General features: G+C 43.6%; 2 long non-coding RNA genes across 2 annotated transcripts; both read right to left on the bottom strand.

The window, feature by feature from the left end:
* Window positions 1-2,233: 2,233 nt before the first annotated feature.
* Window positions 2,234-2,836, bottom strand: LOC121992294. The gene is made up of 3 exons (XR_006114852.1): window positions 2,699-2,836; window positions 2,530-2,610; window positions 2,234-2,273 (listed from the first exon to the last, which is right to left on the bottom strand). It is a non-coding gene; the product is annotated as an uncharacterized LOC121992294 (long non-coding RNA).
* A 7,024-nt stretch (window positions 2,837-9,860) lies between these two features.
* Window positions 9,861-10,363, bottom strand: LOC121992259. Its single transcript, XR_006114831.1, has 3 exons — window positions 10,326-10,363; window positions 10,157-10,237; window positions 9,861-9,900 (listed from the first exon to the last, which is right to left on the bottom strand). It is a non-coding gene; the product is annotated as an uncharacterized LOC121992259 (long non-coding RNA).
* Between the last annotated feature and the right edge of the window lie 11,174 nt (window positions 10,364-21,537).

Genomic DNA, 21,537 nt, shown 5'->3' with positions numbered 1-21,537 from the left:
CGGTGCTCTGAAAAAGCTCCTGCGACGCTGTGAAGCTCCTTCAACAAGCGGTGACCCAAATTTTCATATTTTCCTTGTTCTCAGTAACCTTATTTTTTAGTTCTTGTACTTATCTTGTAATATATTTTTGCGAACTATTAGTGATTGTCCAATGAAAGCACTTGATGAGTGTGAGCCTTGGAGTAGGAGTCGTCGAAAGCTCCGAACCAAGTAAAACTAACTTGTGTTAACATTGTTTGTTTCTTCCATTTTCTATTGTGTAACTTTGTCACGCCCCGGAGGAGTCTCTGTCCGAAGAAATTTCGGCAGCATCTCCCCTGTACGGCGGACAATCTGAAACTTTTCTACAAGCACTATATACCTCAGCCACAGACGGCTGGAATAATACAATAAAAGAAAACAAACACCACGCAGTTAATATCTAATTCAGCCTCTAGCTGACACAACCACGCAGTTAAAAATAAAGCAGCCCACTCGGCTGTACCAAAACCAAAACACAAAACTGCTAGCCGGCTAGACTTACACAACCAACAACAAATACAAATACCACATAACAACATCAACACTCCAAAATTAAAACCGGAGTACAGAGCTAAACAACTGATACAATAAACAAACAAAACATACGTGAAACCGATAAGTCTTCTGATGTGACGTGGGGACCAGCAGACAGGATACTCCAAGCGACACCAAAACCAAACCTGGTACCTGAAAAAGATAGTATCAACGGGGGTGAGTTCAACAACTCAGCGAATACCACTGGACATAAGTAGTAAGATATATCTAACAGCAACAAACATGGAATACAGCTTCCTAATCATATATATAGGGAATATGCAAAACTGAAAGGCAACTAAGGAAGCTGTACTCACCAGGAACTCCTATCCAGACAAAAAGGGTCATCAAACCGATACGCAGTATGTCTCCTGTATGCATGTCAAACAAATGCATCCAACCAAAATGCAGCAACCAAATGCAGTAAACACAATCACAATAATATAAATACATCAATGCATATGATGCTAATGATGCGTCCTGGTCACCCCTGACGCCAGTCAGTCCTCTCACACACAAATGGTGAGACCGAGTGGGTAGGGCTGTGACAACCGTGCACTCTGTCGTCACTGCTCCTGATGAGTGACCGAGTGGACGGGATGCTGTCGGTCCTGTGACCCCAAATCATAAATGGGGGAGCTCAATGCTCTCAACTCCCGGTACACGATGACGGGGAGGATATCTCTGCCGGCTACCATGCTGAGTCTCCTGACCAACGGAGCCAAACAGAGTCCACCGTCTGCCGGCTACTACGCTGCTACACTAAATGCCAGCGGAGCCAAACAGAGCGGAACTGACTGCCGGCTACCACGCTGGGTCATATGACCAACGGAGCCAAACAGCAGAACCGCCACACACCTGCCTGATATACCACTAAACCATGAGTGGGGGTGTGTGCAGTACATGTAACTGGCGATGGGCTCAACCATAGTGGAGCCGACAATCGCACAGCATGCAATCATGATGCATGTCACTATGCATAGCAAAAACTGATCAACATAACCATATCCATACATACAAAATGGGTACTGTAAAAGCGATGGTCACATACCAAGATCTAGAGTACACAGGTCAGATAGAATATCAAAAACCCTATGTCCTGAACATAATAAGTATGGAATATCCTGATCAGCATAGAAAAATCCATATATACATAATATGGGTACCACAGTATCAGTAAGTCAAATCCACGGATCTAGGGTATACAAGTCCTCTAAGGTATAACAACCTAGACCCAAATCATATCCCTCTTCCATAGCATATGTACCAACAATATACACAGATCAAAGAATCAGGGTCTAAACACCCGAATCATATATGATATACAAATAGAGGTACACAAACCTGATATGGCACAAAAACCTAAGTATCAGATAATCTAGATACACAGGCCAGAAACAACAATCCAAATCCTAGTCCTAACCTCAGTAAGCATGGTATGTCACTCTAGAAACTAAGATACTCATGGTAACAAGATAATCATGGCAACAAATCACGAGATATAAGCACGGATACATCACAAGTGACAAACCTAACATGCTATGGATATCAAACAGTGACATACCAAAGGCAAACATGTTCATTGCATGTAGTTATAAAATACTATGCATATCCAATGACAATATCATAAAAGATAAGTCAAGAGGTACCCGCCTCCAATAGAAAGGGTCGTATCCGATCCAAATCCAACGTCGAGTTGCTCATCTCGCGTCACAGTCCTGTAGTACATAGTATACAGATTTAGCTAATTAAATACCCATTAATTAGCTAAATCAAATCCTCGAGAAACTAACATAAATTCAAATCCAATTATAAACCCTAATTGGATCATTTAACTCCTCAATCAATTCTAATTAATTCATTCGAATTAGGGCTTGCAATAAAATAACCAATCATAGTATCTTACTTGATTTAGCCCTAATTCAATACATACCTAATTCATCAACAACATGAATCAATTTCCCTACTTCATACCTTAATCCACAGCCCAACAAATCCATAGCAAAGACAACTTGCTGTCGGAACAGAGGTAGCTATTGGAAATCAAGAAACGCCCTGCAATGCACTGTCTAGATCAAAATGAAGCTCAAGAAATCGACATCCAAACAACAACCAAATTCCCAGAACAACCTGAGCACCTTACCTCTTCCTCTAATCGCCTGCGATGACCAAGAACCCGACGAAGCTGCTGCTGGAAACCTTAATACCAGAGACTCAGGTCGATAACAAGCTGGCGGCTGGCACTGGACGGCTGGCAGACCAGTGCTAGGGCAGAGAACGATCGGAGTGGCGCCGAGAAACTAGGGCTCGGCGTGGAGAGGCTGGAACAGCCCGATCCGGCGGTCAGCAGTGGTACACAAGGACAGATCTAGGGCACGGCTCGGCCCTTGGTCGAAGGTTTGCACCGGCGACCGTGAGTCGGAACTAGAGCAGAGGGAAGATGGTTGCCGGCACTAGGGCACGGGGAAGACAACGCCACACCGGCGTTGTTCTGGAAGGAGACTCCCGAGTGGCGCTCAGGCCGAAGAAGTCGCGGTCGGTGCTAGGGCACAAGCGCCGGTGGCTCGGCTAGGGCACGGCGTCGGCAGGGGCGCTGGCAGCACAGGGTGCGGGCGTGCGCACGAGGGAGAAGAGAAGATGATCGGGGCTTGTACTCGGGGATGAGGAGGAACCTTGGCGGCGACGGCGTCGATTTTGGGGAAGAGCAGTTAGGGCATGGTGTCGGGGGAACTCGGGAGAGAAGAAGGCGCGGGGGGAGAAAGAAACGGAGAAAAGAGAAATAAGAATAAAAGAAAATAAAAAATAAAATAAAAAGGAAAAGAAAAAAAAAATAACTTTTCCTCACTTAAATGGGTAGCCTAAACAGGCTTTTCCGGGCCCCGTTTTTATCCCCGTAAACTCGTCCATACGGTCTCCGAAAAATTCCCGAAAAATCTCCAAAAATTCCAAAAAATTCTCTTATTAATATTCGCCTATTTTCGGTATTTTACATTCTCCCCCACTTATAAAAATTTGGTCCCCAAATTTCGTTTATCTACTATCAGCAAGTACTAACAACAGGTAACGAGTATAAATGCTGAACGGTAAATAAAATCACTTATCTCAAATGAAAAATGGGGTATCAAGCTCGGATACTATCCTCGAGCTCCCAAGTAACCTCCTCGTCCAAATGATACTGTCATCCGACTTTAACCAATCGGATAGTCTTGTTCCGCAACTGACGCTCTTCCCGGTCTAGAATCCGTACCAGAACCTCCTCATAGGTAACGTCAGGCTGAATAGGAACTGAAATATCTGTCAACAAATCGGTCAAGTCGGATATATACCTCCTCAGCATAGACACATGGAATACGTCGTGAACACCTGACAGGAAAGATGGTAGTGTCAGACGATAAGCTACCGCTCCAATCCTCTCCAAGATCTGGAAAGGTCCAATGTATCGCGGAGCTAGCTTACCTTGGGGCCAAATCTCTTCACTCCTTTCGTGGGTGAAACTCGCAGAAATACATGGCTGCCAATAGAGAACGCTAGGGGTCTGCGTCTCCGATCAGCATAACACTTCTGGCGATCCTGTGCCTCTAACATTCTCCGTCAGATAGTACGGACCAACTCTGCGTCATGCTGAGCTCTATGAGTTCCCAACAACTGGGCCTCCCCAACCTCATCCCAGAGGATGGGTGTCCAAACAAGGCCTACTATATAACGCTTCAAACAACGTCATCCGGATAGCCAAAAGAAAGCTGTCGTTGTAGGCGAACTCTACAAATGGTAGATGGTCCTCCCAACTGCCTCCAAAATCCAACACACACAATCTCAGCAAATCCTCTAGAGTCTGAAAGGTCCGCTCTGACTGTCCATCTGTCTGCGGATGGAAAACTGTACTGTAACAGAGCTCAGTGCCTAAAGGCTGCTGTAGACTCTGCCAGAAATGAGACGTGAACCGAAGGCCTCTATCCGAAATAATAGTCAACGGAACATCACGTGATCTGATGATCTCCCGGCAAAATAGATCTACCAATCGATCCAGGAAATCAATCTTCCGGATCGCTAACGAGAGCTCGGATTTGGTTAATTGATCAACAATTACCCAAATCGCGTCATGGTCTCGTTATGTCCTCGGCAAACTCACCACAAAGTCCATAGTAATATGTTCTCATTTCCACTCGGAAATAGGAATCCTCTATAGAAATCCGACAGATCTCTGGTGCTCAGCCCTCTCCTGCTGACATACAAGACATCTAGCTATAAAATCCGCGATGTCTTCCTTCATGTCGTTCCACCAATAGGAACACCTCAAATCTTGGTGCATACGGGTACCGCCTGGGTGGACAGCAAATCATAAGCGATGAGCCTCCGGAAGTAACTCCTATAAGACCGGATGAGACTGAAGTACGCATAATCTACCTCGGAAGAGTATAACACCCTCCTCGTCTCGTGTGAACTCGGTCTACTGCCCGGAAGCTATCTGGCTGCAAATAAACTGCAAATACTGATCAGCAGCCTAGGGCTCTCGGATCCTCGTCCTAATTGACGACTGAGCAACCATGGTAACCAGAGTACCCTGCTCTGTCTGTCCTTATCCCTCAAGGCCCAACTCGGAGAAACCTTGAATCAAGTCTGTAACCACAACTCGGTGGCAAGCTAAAGTCCCTTTAGACTTCCGTCTAAGTACAACGACAACCACATTCGCTTTTCCCCAAATGATAGCTAATGGTACAATCAAAATCCTTCAGGAACTTCATCCACCTCCTCTGTCTGAGATTAGGTTCCTTCTAAGTAAAACAGATATTTGAGACTCTTATGATCAGTGAGAATCTCAAATGTAACGTCATATAAATAATGTCGCCAAATCTTCATGGCAAAAATAATAGCGACAAGCTGCAGATCATGTACAGGGTAGTTCTTCTCATGCTTCTTCAACCGACGAGAAGCATAGGAGACTACTCTATCGTGCTGCATCAAAACAGCGTCCAAACCCGGTAGAGATGCGTCGGTATAGAGCACGAATTCGTCCTCTCCAGAAGGTAAAACCAAAAATCGGAGCCGACACTAAACTCTGCTTCAGCTCTTATAAGCTGGTCATACAAACCACAGTCCAAGTGAACTTCACGCCTTTCCTGGTCAGGCGTGTAAGTATCATAACTATGCGAAAGAAACCCTCGACGAAAGGTCTGTAATATCCTGCCAGTCCCAAGGACTGCGGATCTCCTGCACTGATTTCGGCTGCTCCCAACGGTAACAACCTCTATCTCCTGTGGAACCACGGTACACTCCTACTAGTGACCGTGTATCCCAAACATCATCACAAAAGACAATCCAAATCAGCACTACTGATCTTCACATATAGACGTTTCTGACAAAACATCTCTAGAACTATGCAAAGATGGTGTATGTGTCTCACCTAGGATCCGAACTAGATCACAACATCGTCAACAAAGACAATGGGAACCGATCCAAACATCCTCAAAATACCAGAATCATCGTGTCCATAATAACATCTAGAGCACCGTAAGCCCTAATAGTAAAAAATCAAGACACATAATGTTCGTATCTCAGTCATTCCTAACCATAAGATCCTCACAACAAATCAGGAATCTGATCACCAACGATATATAATCACCAAAGAATAGAACCTCCAGTGTGAGAGCAATGCTCTATCACACGAAATACCACATATGTGGGAGCAACGCTCTACCACAAGAAATCCTCCATATGTGGGAGCAACGCTCCACCACAAATAATCCAAAATATGTATCCACAATAAATATGGGAGCAATGCTCCGCTACAAACAATCCGCAATATGTAGGAATCCAGAATATGTGAAAACTACACTCTACCACAAACGATCTATTAAAATGTGGGAGCTACGCTCTACCACATCAATACATAAGTGCCCAAAGCACCTAACTATCTAGCTAGAGACTGGACGAGATCTCTCTACCACAGATCACTGTGGGTAGCCTAGGGTATAACCACCCAGTAAGCAAATCAAATTCATAGTCAACTCTATCATCCTCCTAGTGGGTCGGTCATCCACTAATGGAAGAATTAGTTGACAGCGTAAAACATCCAATATCATAATGTAGACATTTAACATTCTACATTTAACATAGGTAGAATCATCATGATGCTACCAACATACATCTGACACACGTATACACACAACATATGTATGATCGACATAATCCTTCAATTAGTACACACCAAAAATACTCACATCATAGGTATAAATCACCGTGATACCTCCCATAATACAATCAGCATAAGCTCAATGATGCAATCGATCAGTCTACCACAGGACTCCTACAACCCATAATAATCATATCTACAAACCACATAAATATGCATAATCAACATATTTTAAATCCAATCTACCACACAAACCCTACGCCACCTTCTAAGTTATCCTACAAGGTACTTACAGTCTAACTTTAAAGTACCCACGGAATAGGATAAATCAATCCTCTAAAGACTGACCAAACCAACAACGATATATGACTAATTCAGTCTTTTCCCACGTCAGTAACAGTCATGTACTCCAATGTGCTCATAATATCCAACTAAGCACGAAAAATCAAAAGATTCGAACCTCTAAAAATAGAGTATAATTGTCCTATACTGATCAAACCAACAAAACTAAATCAATCATTTTCTAACTAATCAAGAATACCTTAATCCTCCACAAGCAACTAAGGTATATCAATATACGACTACCCAGATCAATAAGTGTAAATCAGACTCCTACTGACTGATCTAACAAGAGTAAATCAATATTTACTGATGTAATTAACTAAGATAACATGATATACTACTGGCTAGGTCAACATAAATAGGTAAAAACTATCCACTACATAGCAAATAAAGAGGCTGGTATGTGCCTCAATCTGCTAACCAAATAGTAGTAACAGAAACTAAAGCTACTAGGGGTATGATATGAAAAATCACCAAAGCCTATAATCCTTAATCTCTATTAAGGTCAATCAAGATCAGTGGCTAACCCCTCACATATAATATATGCTACAACAACCAGACAGACACTAGTAAAGAGTGATAATACATGTCATAGACTGTAATAATGAACAGGGCATAAACTAATCAAAAAGGTAAGATAACATATACCAACATACCTCCTATAGCTTGGAGATGTCCTGCTTCTGCCAAGTCCCAAAATCCAAAAAGTCACATCGAGAAGACTAAACATGAAATCCGAAACACGAGAAATAAAACTCGTAAGCCGATCTCTGATACCAAATAAATTGGTATCAGATAAATCTCAAAAATCCAGAACACATAGCAAGTATCGTATACCTGCTCTGATACCACTAAATTGTCACGCCCCGGAGGAGTCTCTGTCCGAAGAAATTTCGGCAGCATCTCCCCTGTACGGCGGACAATCTGAAACTTTTCTACAAGCACTATATACCTCAGCCACAGACGGCTGGAATAATACAATAAAAGAAAACAAACACCACGCAGTTAATATCTAATTCAGCCTCTAGCTGACACAACCACGCAGTTAAAAATAAAGCAGCCCACTCGGCTGTACCAAAACCAAAACACAAAACTGCTAGCCGGCTAGACTTACACAACCAACAACAAATACAAATACCACATAACAACATCAACACTCCAAAATTAAAACCGGAGTACAGAGCTAAACAACTGATACAATAAACAAACAAAACATACGTGAAACCGATAAGTCTTCTGATGTGACGTGGGGACCAGCAGACAGGATACTCCAAGCGACACCAAAACCAAACCTGGTACCTGAAAAAGATAGTATCAACGGGGGTGAGTTCAACAACTCAGCGAATACCACTGGACATAAGTAGTAAGATATATCTAACAGCAACAAACATGGAATACAGCTTCCTAATCATATATATAGGGAATATGCAAAACTGAAAGGCAACTAAGGAAGCTGTACTCACCAGGAACTCCTATCCAGACAAAAAGGGTCATCAAACCGATACGCAGTATGTCTCCTGTATGCATGTCAAACAAATGCATCCAACCAAAATGCAGCAACCAAATGCAGTAAACACAATCACAATAATATAAATACATCAATGCATATGATGCTAATGATGCGTCCTGGTCACCCCTGACGCCAGTCAGTCCTCTCACACACAAATGGTGAGACCGAGTGGGTAGGGCTGTGACAACCGTGCACTCTGTCGTCACTGCTCCTGATGAGTGACCGAGTGGACGGGATGCTGTCGGAGTACTCCTGTCCTGTGACCCCAAATCATAAATGGGGGAGCTCAATGCTCTCAACTCCCGGTACACGATGACGGGGAGGTATCTCTGCCGGCTACCACGCTGAGTCACCTGACCAACGGAGCCAAACAGAGTCCACCGTCTGCCGGCTACTACGCTGCTACACTAAATGCCAGCGGAGCCAAACAGAGCGGAACTGACTGCCGGCTACCACGCTGGGTCATATGACCAACGGAGCCAAACAGCAGAACCGCCACACACCTGCCTGATATACCACTAAACCATGAGTGGGGGTGTGTGCAGTACATGTAACTGGCGATGTGCTCAACCATAGTGGAGCCGACAATCGCACAGCATGCAATCATGATGCATGTCACTATGCATAGCAAAAACTGATCAACATAACCATATCCATACATACAAAATGGGTACTGTAAAAGCGATGGTCACATACCAAGATCTAGAGTACACAGGTTAGATAGAATATCAAAAACCCTATGTCCTGAACATAATAAGTATGGAATATCCTGATCAGCATAGAAAAATCCATATATACATAATATGGGTACCACAGTATCAGTAAGCCAAATCTACGGATCTAGGGTATACAAGTCCTCTAAGGTATAACAACCTAGACCCAAATCATATCCCTCTTCCATAGCATATGTACCAACAATATACACAGATCAAAGAATCAGGGTCTAAACACCCGAATCATATATGATATACAAATAGAGGTACACAAATCTGATATGGCACAAAAACCTAAGTATCAGATAATCTAGATACACAGGGCAGAAACAACAATCCAAATCCTAATCCTAACCTCAGTAAGCATGGTATGTCACTCTAGAAACTAAGATACTCATGGTAACAAGATAGTCATGGCAACAAATCACGAGATATAAGCACGGATACATCACAAGTGACAAACCTAACATGCTATGGATATCAAACAGTGACATACCAAAGGCAAACATGTTCATTGCATGTAGTTATAAAATACTATGCATATCCAATGACAATATCATAAAAGATAAGTCAAGAGGTACCCGCCTCCAATAGAAAGGGTCGTATCCGATCCAAATCCAACGTCGAGTTGCTCATCTCGCGTCACAGTCCTGTAGTACATAGTATACAGATTTAGCTAATTAAATACCCATTAATTAGCTAAATCAAATCCTCGAGAAACTAACATAAATTCAAATCCAATTATAAACCCTAATTGGATCATTTAACTCCTCAATCAATTCTAATTAATTCATTCGAATTAGGGCTTGCAATAAAATAACCAATCATAGTATCTTACTTGATTTAGCCCTAATTCAATACATACCTAATTCATCAACAACATGAATCAATTTCCCTACTTCATACCTTAATCCACAGCCCAACAAATCCATAGCAAAGACAACTTGCTGTCGGAACAGAGGTAGCTATTGGAAATCAAGAAACGCCCTGCAATGCACTGTCTAGATCAAAATGAAGCTCAAGAAATCGACATCCAAACAACAACCAAATTCCCAGAACAACCTGAGCACCTTACCTCTTCCTCTAATCGCCTGCGATGACCAAGAACCCGACGAAGCTGTTGCTGGAAACCTTAATACCAGAGACTCAGGTCGATAACAAGCTGGCGGCTGGCACTGGACAGCTGGCAGACCAGTGCTAGGGCAGAGAACGATCGGAGTGGCGCCGAGAAACTAGGGCTCGGCGTGGAGAGGCTGGAACAGCCCGATCCGGCGGTCAGCAGTGGTACACAAGGACAGATCTAGGGCACGGCTCGGCCCTTGGTCGAAGGTTTGCACCGGCGACCGTGAGTCGGAACTAGAGCAGAGGGAAGATGGTTGCCGGCGCTAGGGCACGGGGAAGACAACGCCACACCGGCGGTGTTCTGGAAGGAGACTCCCGAGTGGCGCTCAGGCCGAAGAAGTCGCGGTCGGTGCTAGGGCACAGGCGCCGGTGGCTCGGCTAGGGCACGGCGTCGGCAGGGGTGGCGGCAGCGCGTCGGCCAGATGAGAGGAACCGGCTCTCGTCGCTGGCAGCACAGGGTGCGGGCGTGCGCACGAGGGAGAAGAGAAGATGATCGGGGCTTGTACTCGGGGATGAGGAGGAACCTTGGCGGTGACGGCGTCGATTTTGGGGAAGAGCAGTTAGGGCATGGTGTCGGGGGAACTCGGGAGAGAAGAAGGCGCGGGGGGAGAAAGAAACGGAGAAAAGAGAAATAAGAATAAAAGAAAATAAAAAAGAAAAGAAAAAGGAAAAGAAAAAAAAAATAACTTTTCCTCACTTAAATGGGTAGCCTAAACAGGCTTTTCCGGGCCCCGTTTTTATCCCCGTAAACTCGTCCATACGGTCTCCGAAAAATTCCCGAAAAATCTCCAAAAATTCCGAAAAATTCTCTTATTAATATTCGCCTATTTTCGGTATTTTACAAACTTAGTTTTAATTCAAAATTTCCAAATATCACTATTCCCCCCCCCCCCCCCCCCCAACCCCCCCTAGTGTTCTTTCCGATCCTACAATATAGTTTTGGGGGGAGATGGGGATGCTCTTTCTTAGTTAGCACCATCATGTGCATAGAGGGAGGAATTTCATAGTTGAAATGTATGCTATCTAAGTCCACTCTGTTAAATTGTGAACTAAGGAAGGTTCCATGATAGAAATTAAGGAGAGAAATCGAGAAGTGAGATCAAAAATAGATGAACAAGGAACAGAAGAGGTCACTGGAGTTCACAAAGGCAGAAGGCTCAATGAGGAAAAAGGTGGGGATATGAAGATGCTAGGGTTTTTAAAGGGTTTGGGAGTGAAACCCTTCAAATTCCCTTTTAGGAGGGATCATCGGATTAAGAGGACAAAAAGGCGGGCTAGTGTCAGTGACCGTCAGATCAGAAGATGAAGTGACGTGCCCTTATAGAATTGTGCATCTATTGTTGTGTCAAGGGAATAAGGTTGGCAGACACGTGTCACTAACAGAGGATGTACATTTATAATAGATGTGTCAAGTAAAACATTATTTTGAAGATTCGGTGTTCCCATCGAGGTGGATTCTCCTTTATTTCTAGTATTAATGCTTAAGGCATATATAGCTTAATTGGCCCAAAGCTTGGCCAGGCTTTCAGGACTTCTTCGCTCCTAACTATTGGATGGTCTTTACGAAATGATCGGTCGGCCTAAAAATTGGTCAAACCTTAGGTTCCATTTGGTTTTGTTTTCGGGCGGCTCCTAATGGCTTTGATGGTGGGTCGACCGAACCATCAAAACTTTGTTATTGATCAATTAAGTGATTGTATTTTTAAGTTACTTAGTATATAAAGTGAGACTAAGGTCGTGTAGAAGAGGGGAGTAGTCTCAAACATGGGAAGAAAAATAATGAGTAAAATAGTGCAACATTAACAAACGAGCAGCAAACAGAAACTTAGTTATGGGTAATGAAAACTTTATTACATAAGAGTTGTCTACAAAGAAAAGTTAAAAAGTAAAAAATTATTTGAGGTCAAGAAATAGACCAAGTGGCCACTCTTTAAAATGTCTTTGGCAGTCCAAGAAATGAGCTGAGGGTTTAGACGCTAAGTAGCCCCTCTCACTAAGTTGAATAACTACATCGTTGGTTCCAAGGAGAAGAGCTTTATTGAAGTAGTCAACTATGGGCACGATGAAGTCACATGATTGTTGGAGGGATGCCTTCCTAGTTTTGAACCGCTCATCCTCCCCCGCCTGATGGGCAGCTAGTTTCGCCCGAGCATCTGTCAATTAGGAAAAGAGACAAGTCGCTTCAAATTTAGAGGCAGTGAGAGCATATTCACTAGCCTCTAAGTCCGCCTGGAGGAATTCAAGTTTTGCTCCTTGGGCGTCCAACTTTTGTTGCTGCTCGGAAGCCAGTTGAGTTTGGGCCTCTAGTTCCACCACATGTGTAGCATTTGCTTCCTCTAACTGGGTGGAGTGATGTTGGACTTCTGTGATTTTCTTGTCCATCTTGACAACTATATTTGCTCGGCAAGTTATCTCCGAGTGAAGCTTATCTTCAGTAGTCTTTAGGGTAGCCTCTGTTTTCTACGCTCGCTCAGCATCAGCCTTACTTGATGATCGAACCACTTGAAGTTCCTTTTCTAACTGGCTCAACCGCTCGAGTTGAGCCTGACACTCTCATAGTGAAAGGATGGGAGTGTATGTGGAGCCGACCTCTGGCAAGCGTTTCTTCAGGGCTTCATTCTCCTAGATCAAAGTTACAAATTTTTACAGCATGCCCATCCTGAAAGCCCATTGTTGCAGAATAAATATCATCAAAAATGTTCAAAGTGAGAGATAGATGAAGGGTTAAAAGCATATCATAGTCAAATCTAAGGAATACTCATCTGCCATCTCTGCTGGCATGAAGTTTCCCAGTCGGTTCATAGTAGCCTCCCAGGCCTCCATCATTTGGCCCCTTAATAATATACGACCACTGATTGGTGGGGGAGATGACAGGGAGATTATTATCGAGGCAGAAAATAGATCATATATGGCAGAGAATTTGTAGAGCCTTTTTGGCTCGATACCAGGAGTTGTACTAAGAGGAACCTCAGTGAAAGGGGTGACAGGAAGAGTGGTTGGAGATCGAGAAGCTACGATCAGAGAGCCACTTGGTTGGGAGGTGACCTCTTAAATTGGAGTTTCAGAAGGAAGAACGGATACAGAAGGATGAGCAGAAAAAGTCCACTCGGATGAAGGCGCAGAGGTTTCCTCCAAGATAGGGTAAGGCAAGGTGAAGACACAGTGATGGGGGGCACTCGGCCCTCGGAAACTTGGGTGGAAAGGATGAGTTGACGCCTCTTTAGTGGTGCCTCTGCTTTGACAAACGGAGAATCTTTAGAAGAGGGGAGAGAGTCGGCCGACAATTCTTCTTGCATGGTCGTCTCACCAGATTCGGCCGCCCGACTACTAGGCGCCTTGCTAGAGGGGTCGAACGGCTCTTTATCTCACTCTGCTAATAGTATTTGTTCTTGCCAATGTAGCTAGTCATCTTCTAGCTGAATATATGTTGGCCTCCACAAGTGTACGGATATGCCACAAGTAATAATAAAAGATATCGAATCCACAGGGACTGAAATAAGCACTAAAGATGTCTCTAAGCGAGTTAGCTAAACAACCAATCAATTGATTTATAAAGTCTAAGTGTAACTATGAAAGGTAAACAAAAGAATGAAAGAATAAGAAACAAGAATAAGGGCAATGATTAAGGTATGTTCTAGGAGTTTCGGTTTCTTTATAATGTGAATTCAATGTAATGTTCTATCAAATCTTATTTCTCAATTGTCCACCGCTTGTAGAAGGTTGTCGGTTCCCTCTTGCAATAGACAACCGACCTAGGACTAAAATATATCTAAATGCGATTAATTAGGAATGGACCCTATGTTGTCCTTACACGGGCTTGCCTGTCACGTGCGTCCCTCAGAAAATCAACATAGAAATCACTACTTCTCAACCTCATTAGATATAAAGATTAATGCATCCAATCCATCCTACCCTATTGAAATACCTAATTTCCCTTTCAAGATTACCCCTCAAACGTCCTTACACGGGCATGTTCCTGTCACGAACGTCCCTCGAAAAATTGAATGAGAAGCAATCCATACAAGATCCATAAGATATTCAAACATTCAATCAAGCATGGTAATTAAGCCCTAATCACAACAATCTACACAAGAAAGAATAGATACAAAACAGGGAAAAATCATAGAAATAGGAATCTTGGCAAATTCACAAGAGTTTACATCAAATATTCATTACAAATACTCCCTCCATCTTAGAACAAGAGATCTAATCCATGGAACAAGGAAAGAATCCAAAAGAAGAAGAAAAGATAAACATCTTGATCCCCAAATCCAAGAAAGATAGGGAAGAAAAGCTTATCTACGATGAAGACCGTCTTTGGATCCAATCCTCGCTCCCCGGAGTCGAAACGTTGAAGATCCGCCCTTAGAATCGTCGAAAATCCCTCAAAGAAGGTGGAGGAATGCCCAAATCTTGAATTCCCCCCAAAAGGGAGAAAATCCCCCTTCAAATCTTGAAGAAACCTTTATATAGAGATGGGGTTCGGGCGCCACACGGCCCCGAGGCACGTTCGTGTGAGGTTCACACGGCCAGAGTCATTTCCTTCTCTGCCAACCTTACACGGCCGTGTGTGATACATGGTCGTGGCTTGCTTCTGCCAATGCTCCCCTTGCACGGCCGTGTAGATCTACACGGCCTGCACTGGCTCTGCCTCTGGAAACTTGGCACGGTCGTGTGGTATACACGGGCGGGGCCCTCTTGCTCACTGGAAGTCCTGCACGGTCGTGTGATGTACACGGCCAAGGCCTTCCTAGTCTCTGGAAATCTCACATGGTCGTGTGGTGTACATAGCCAGGGCTCCATCTGGCTTCAAATCTTTACACGGCCGTGTGAGGTTCACACAGCCATGGCAACTTCCATCTCTGCTGCATCCACACGGCCAAGGAACTCCACACGGCCTGGGCAACCCCCCATGGCAGGGCCGTGTCGCTCACAGGGCTTGTGCCTTTCCTCCTTGTTTAAGTGTCAAAATCTTCTCCAAATTTGACTCATGTGTACACAAAATACACAAAAGCATATCTCCGAACAAAAAGAGTAAATATGCTCAAAAGGAAAGCTGGAAGTACGAAAGTGCATAGATAAAGCATATACAAAGTATGTGAATGTGCGTCAAAACATGCTAAACAAGTGTATACAATCTACGCACATCACACCCCCAAACTTAGACCTTTGCTTGTCCTCAAGCAAAATGATGTAATCTAAATTCACATGTTCTACAATGCTCTCATATCCATAATGCATTCTCCTAACTCTATCGAAAGGTTTCATTAGTAAGCATGATCGTGAAAACAAGTTAAGTTTGGCTTCAGCATAAGTACCCTGTGCACAGTGCAAATAAAACAACTCAAAACTCTTCAAGTTTCAATCTATGTCCTAGTCAAGTCGTCATCAAGTTTGAATTCCTAATGTTTTCGGTGATAGACAAGTTGTTGGTGTAACCTTAGGTCAAGGTTGACCTGGTTGACCTGACTCGAGTTGACCTGACTCGAGTTGTATTTTGATGTTTGACGAGAATAGAAAAGTTCTATTTTGATGTTTTATTCTGATGTTTGATGAGAATAGAAAAGTTGTATTCTGATGTTTGACAGAATACAAACTTGGGAGATTATGGGTGCAATCTTTGGTCGAGGTTGACCTGGTTGACCCGAGGTGAGTGAAGCCAGGTGAAAGTCCTGGTGAGTGAAGCCAGGCAAGGGAAAGTCCTGGTAAGTGAAGCCAGGCAAGGGAAAGTCCTGGTGAGTGAAGCCAGACAGTTGGAAAGTCCTGGTGAGTGAAGCCAGGCAAGGAAAATCCAGATAGGTCAAGGTTGACCAGACATCTGGTGAAAAGTCCAAGTATGGAGACTTGGTACGGAAAAGTCCAAGTATGGAGACTTGGCACGGAAAAGCCCAAGCAGGGAGCTTGGCACGGGAGAAGTCCAAGTATGGAAGCTTGGCATGGGAAGTCGGAGAGGGCTCAACAGCTCGTTCTCCGGACTAGGTCAGAGAGGGCTCGGGAGCTCGTTCTCTGGACCAGACGAAGTCGGAGAGGGCTCGGTATCTCGTTCTCCGGACTAGGTCAGAGAGGGCTCGGGAGCTCGTTCTCTGGACCAGACGAAGTCAGAGAGGGCTCAATAGCTCGTTCTCCGGACCAGGTCAGAGAGGGCTCGGGAGCTCGTTCTCTGGACCGGACGAAGTCGGAGAGGGCTCGGTAGCTCGTTCTCCGGACTAGGTCAGAGAGGGCTCGGGAGCTCGTTCTCTGGATCGGACATGGAAGTCGGAGAGGGCTCGGTAGCTCGTTCTCAAGACCAGGAAGGCCTTAGGATTTAGGGATGGGAAGCTCTAAATCCACATGGGCATTGGATCGGTCAGCAGACCGATCCAGTGATACTATGGGTTTTCTGATCGGTCTGGTGACCGATCAGGAAACGATCAGAGGCAGAGAAGAGTAGGGGGATCGGTCTGTGGACCGATCCACATATAGCCTGATCGGTCCATAGACCGATCAGGCTTCAGAACCGACACTCACAGAGAGTTGGGGATCGGTCTGGGGACCGATCAGACTAGGGCCTGATCGGTCCACAGACCGATCAGGGACCTCCTGGACCGATCAGGAGTGTGCCTGATCGGTCCAGGCCTAGCCGTTGTGAGTGACAACGGCTAGATCTCAGTCTTCTGTGTCTTCTTCTGCCTTCACAGGTTTGCAGGTTCATCTATATAAAGAGTCGAGCGACACTACAGGACCTTCTTCTTGCTTCTGCAAGTTCTTCTTCTTCTTCATGTTCTTCCTGGTTCCTTCTGCGAGCTTTGCTGAGCTCATACTTCTTGAAGCTTCACGTGAGCTTCCCTGCTGCTGGCATCCGTGAAGCTGCTGCTTCATCAACGGACTCCAGACGAGAAGGCAAGCTTGTTTTTTTACATTCATATTGTCTTGTGCTTCTTTGTATTTTGTGTACTTCTATCTTGCTGTTGCAAGAGTTATTGTGGCGAGGTTTTTCCATCTAGAAGGAGTTCATATTAGCCGATTATCCGGGGTTTCATCCACCGATGGATTGATAGGCTTCGTCCACCTTACGGACATGCCGAGGAGTAGGAGTATCATCTCCGAACCTCGTTACATCGCTGCGTCTAAGGTTTGATCTTCTCGTTCTCGTTTCTATTATTTTATTTCACCTGCGCTAACCTAATTCGTAGGAAGAAACGAAAAATTGGGGTCGGCTATTCACACCCCCCCTCTCTAGCCGCATCCGAAGGTCCTAACACAAGTAACTAGTGATAGACACTTACTTGTCACACACTTGGTTCATATTTCTCAATCAACCCAAGGTCTCAAAGGCATGCTCAATCTCAAGAGAAGCTAAGCAGTCATTTCCCCAGTAACCTAACTCGGTCTCAAAGGGGTGATTAGCTAGATTCCACTCACGACAACTGTTTTTATATCTCTTATTCACTTTTTTTTCTATGCTTTTTTCACACTCTTTTTTTTTTATAAGTATTTGCATTGTGCAAATCTTATTCACAAATGTACTTTTAGCACAAATGTTGGGATATTTTGATTTTTCCAAATGAGCTTACATGAGTTGAGCCTCATCCAGTAACCAAAATGAAGTTTGAGAAATCACCATGGAAACCAAGTACCAAACAAACAAGATGAATCATGACTATTTCAATGATATCAACCATTCAAGCATCAAGTATAGGTGTAGTGAAAATAAGATCCTTAAGGTCAAGCCAAGACTAAAACTCATCTCCATATGATACTTAGCTTATATCATGCTACCAAAGATAGAGAAAAGAGATACATTAAGTATACTACTAACATCACTTAAAACATCATGAATCTAGATGATGAACATGCTAACATTTAATCTTGAAGACAATAAAGCATATAAGTGAAGTTTTGATGTTCTCAAGATGTATGCCACAAGATTTCAAAAGATAGTCAAGTGACTATCAAAACAACCAATCCAAGCAAGACAATCGAAATAAAATGCAGAGCAAAAACTAAACATGTAGAAAACTGAAAACTAGAATGCAGAAAGAAAAGAAAAATCCAAGTTCGACACCCCCCCCCAGACTTAAACTTTTCATCGCCCTAATGAAATCAATATGGTGGAGGAGGACGAGGAAAAGGATGCCTAGACGTGGTTGGCCAATGGGAAAACTAGGGAAACCTGGAGTTTCGCTCAGGATTATATGATACTCAAACAAAGCATCTACTTGTTGTCTAGTGGCATTCATGCTTTGCATAAAATCTCTCATTCTAGCTTGATCCGTATCATAATCCTGGACAAATTCAGCCACTTGACCTTGAAAATTCCTCGTGAATTGAAAGTGCTCTTGTACTTCTCTAAACTGATTATCTGATAAAGAGAAGCGACCTTCTAACATTCTTTGTTGGGCATCATGCTTCTCATGAAGCGATTCTAGAGAAGTACGAAAATCAGAAAAGTCAAATCTGGAGGGACCCGTACCATAGGCAAAAGAATACCTAGCAGGATCCGGGTGTCCGGAAGGCTGCGGGTATCCAGATGTCGAGGGCTCAATGTGTGGCTTTGTGTCTCCGGATATGGAGGGGACATTCTCGGGGTCTACATCAGCGATTACCCAATTACCTGGGTTACGAATGGAAGTTCGTTTGGGACCAGGAAGAGGTAGAGGAAAACCATTCCTTCTAGGAAATGCGAAACCGTTCTCATCCCGAATAATTATTTTCATGGCAAGACATGCATCCATGTCAATCATATCATTGCCATGAATAACTTCCAACCCATCTAAATCAATTTCTAAGTTAATATCTATTTGAGTAATCAACCCACCAAGAACTATTGATCTCAGAGACACCCTCGCAGCTCTCACTAAGGTTTGCAGAAAATGAAAATCGGAATCAAAATCGACCTTATGCAACATAGCCCATAGAGCATAGAGTTCTACTTTCTTAACGACTCCATCACTTTCCCCTCTACCAAAAATAATTTTGCTCATGACTCGATGCAAATATCTAAAAATAGGGTTTTGCATGTGAGAAGCCTTGGCTCTAGAGGGCTCATAGGGATGATCTAATCCGGTGATAGAATTCCAAAAATTGTTCCAATTGAACCTAGAGTCAAACCTCCGAGAGCTACCGAAAGATAATCCAAAACAAGTGTTGAAATCACTAAATGTCCATTGAAATTCTTGATTCATTAATCTAAAGGTTATCTTTCCAACATAATCATCCTCATTGGCAAAATGGACATCTAGTGAGCTTAGAAACTCCAAAACAAGGCGAGGATAAGTAGGTAGATGTGTGTACAACATATCATTCCAATCTAAGAACTCAATCATCCAATCTATATCATCCCTAATTCTCATCATATCTAAAACGGTTGGGTCCATATACCTAGTACACACGATCTTTCTATTGACAAGAATTGCAAATCTAGTAATTTGATCATCATTTCTAAATACAATATTGAATTCGTTATCATTACCTTCGTTGCGTGAGGTCCTCTTTCCTTTGCATTGCACTGGTTGTTTCCCTTTGTCTTTGGATGGTTCCTTCCCATTGTCTCCACCACTAGATCCATCACCACCCTTGCGAAGTCTCTTCAATAGGTTAGACATATTGTCAAGCTTGAGTGAGGAAGGGTTCTGTTTAGGGTTGGAGGAACTAGATCTTGAGGGAATAGATCTTAGGGTTATGAAAGTGGAGATCTTGGATCTAGGAGAAGAGAAGAATCTAGATATAGGTGAAGTTTGTGGAGAAGAAAGAGTTTTAGACCTAGATCTGAGAAGACTTGGAAGAAAGATTAAGGAAGAAAGGAGTTTTGGAGAAAAGAAAGTGTTGAGATGAGGAGGGTGTGTGGGGGGCACGACCTGAATCTAGTCTTTTATAGGCGACACGGCCTGGTAAGATTTCTCCACACGGGACGTGTAGATCTACACGGCCCCTGCCTTCTCCTTCTCGGGTTGAGTCACACGGTCGTGCCAATTGGCACGTCCATATACTCATTCCTCTCGACTATCCTTGCACGGTCGTGTCTGGGACACGACCTCACCAGCTTCCTTCTCTGGAATCAGCACACAGCCATGTCAGATGACACGGCCAGTGCATGCTTCTACACTGGTTCCTTCACACGGCCGTGTGTGAGACACAACCAAGAAGTTCTCCTCCTCTAGATTCTTCACACGACTGTGTCTGGGAAAGGGCCATGCCCCTTTCCTTCTCTGGAGACTCCACACGACCGTGTCATGTAGACACGACCCAAGCATCTCCCTTCTCTGCACCATAAGCCTGGCCGTGTACAGGACATAGTCATGCTCTGTTTTGCTCCACTTGATGAAATTTCTCCTTTCTAGCTCTTCCAACACTTCCATGCCCATGAAGAAGTCATGACAAGCTCATGGAAGTGAAATTTCAACCTGAAAACAAAGCAAAAAACCAAGTAAAAATACTACTAATGAAAAATAGAGACATGAATGAAACTAACTAAAAAAAACCCTTGAGTTGCCTACCAAGAAGCGCTTGTTTAAGGTCTTTAGCTTGATCAATCTTGGTTACTCCTCTCTTTTCCTTGCCTTTGGAGGGCAGACATATTTGTCACTTTTGTTGGGAGGTCTCCTCCCAACATCTTCCACCACATTATTCTCTTCATTTGGTGGCTTCCCATGAGGATGGAAATTCCATTCCTCCAATTTGTAAATGCTTGCCCTGCTACAATCATTTAAGAGAGAAGAGACATGGTTAGAAGCATTAGATAAATCATATTCCAACTGTTCCTTACCAATTACCAAAGAAAGTTTATGATTCTTAACATCTATGATAGCTCCAGCTGTTGCAAGGAATGGTCTTCCCAATATGATAGAAATTTTTGGGTCCTCCTCCATGTCTAAAACCACAGTGGGAATTATACTCCCACCCACTTCTACCGGCACATCTTCTATGATACTCATAGGGTACCTGCAGGAATGCTTAGCGAGTTCCAGTGCCATGGTAGTAAGTTTAAAGTTTTTGAGACCTAATTTATTACAAATAGAATAAGAAATGAGGCTAACACTTGCCCCCAATCACAAAAAACTTTCTCAATAAATTCAGTTCCTATATTGCAAGGAATATAAAAGCTTCCAGGGTCTTTCAACTTTGGGGAAGTGTTCTTTTCAAAAAGAGCGCTGCATTTCTCTGTAAGTGCAATGGTCTCTATATCT

Source organism: Zingiber officinale, chromosome 1B (genome assembly GCF_018446385.1).
Source record: "Zingiber officinale cultivar Zhangliang chromosome 1B, Zo_v1.1, whole genome shotgun sequence".
Classification (NCBI taxonomy): Eukaryota; Viridiplantae; Streptophyta; class Magnoliopsida; order Zingiberales; family Zingiberaceae; genus Zingiber; species Zingiber officinale.
Note: the sequence above shows the minus strand (reverse complement) of the source record. Positions and strands in the feature narration are given on the sequence as shown.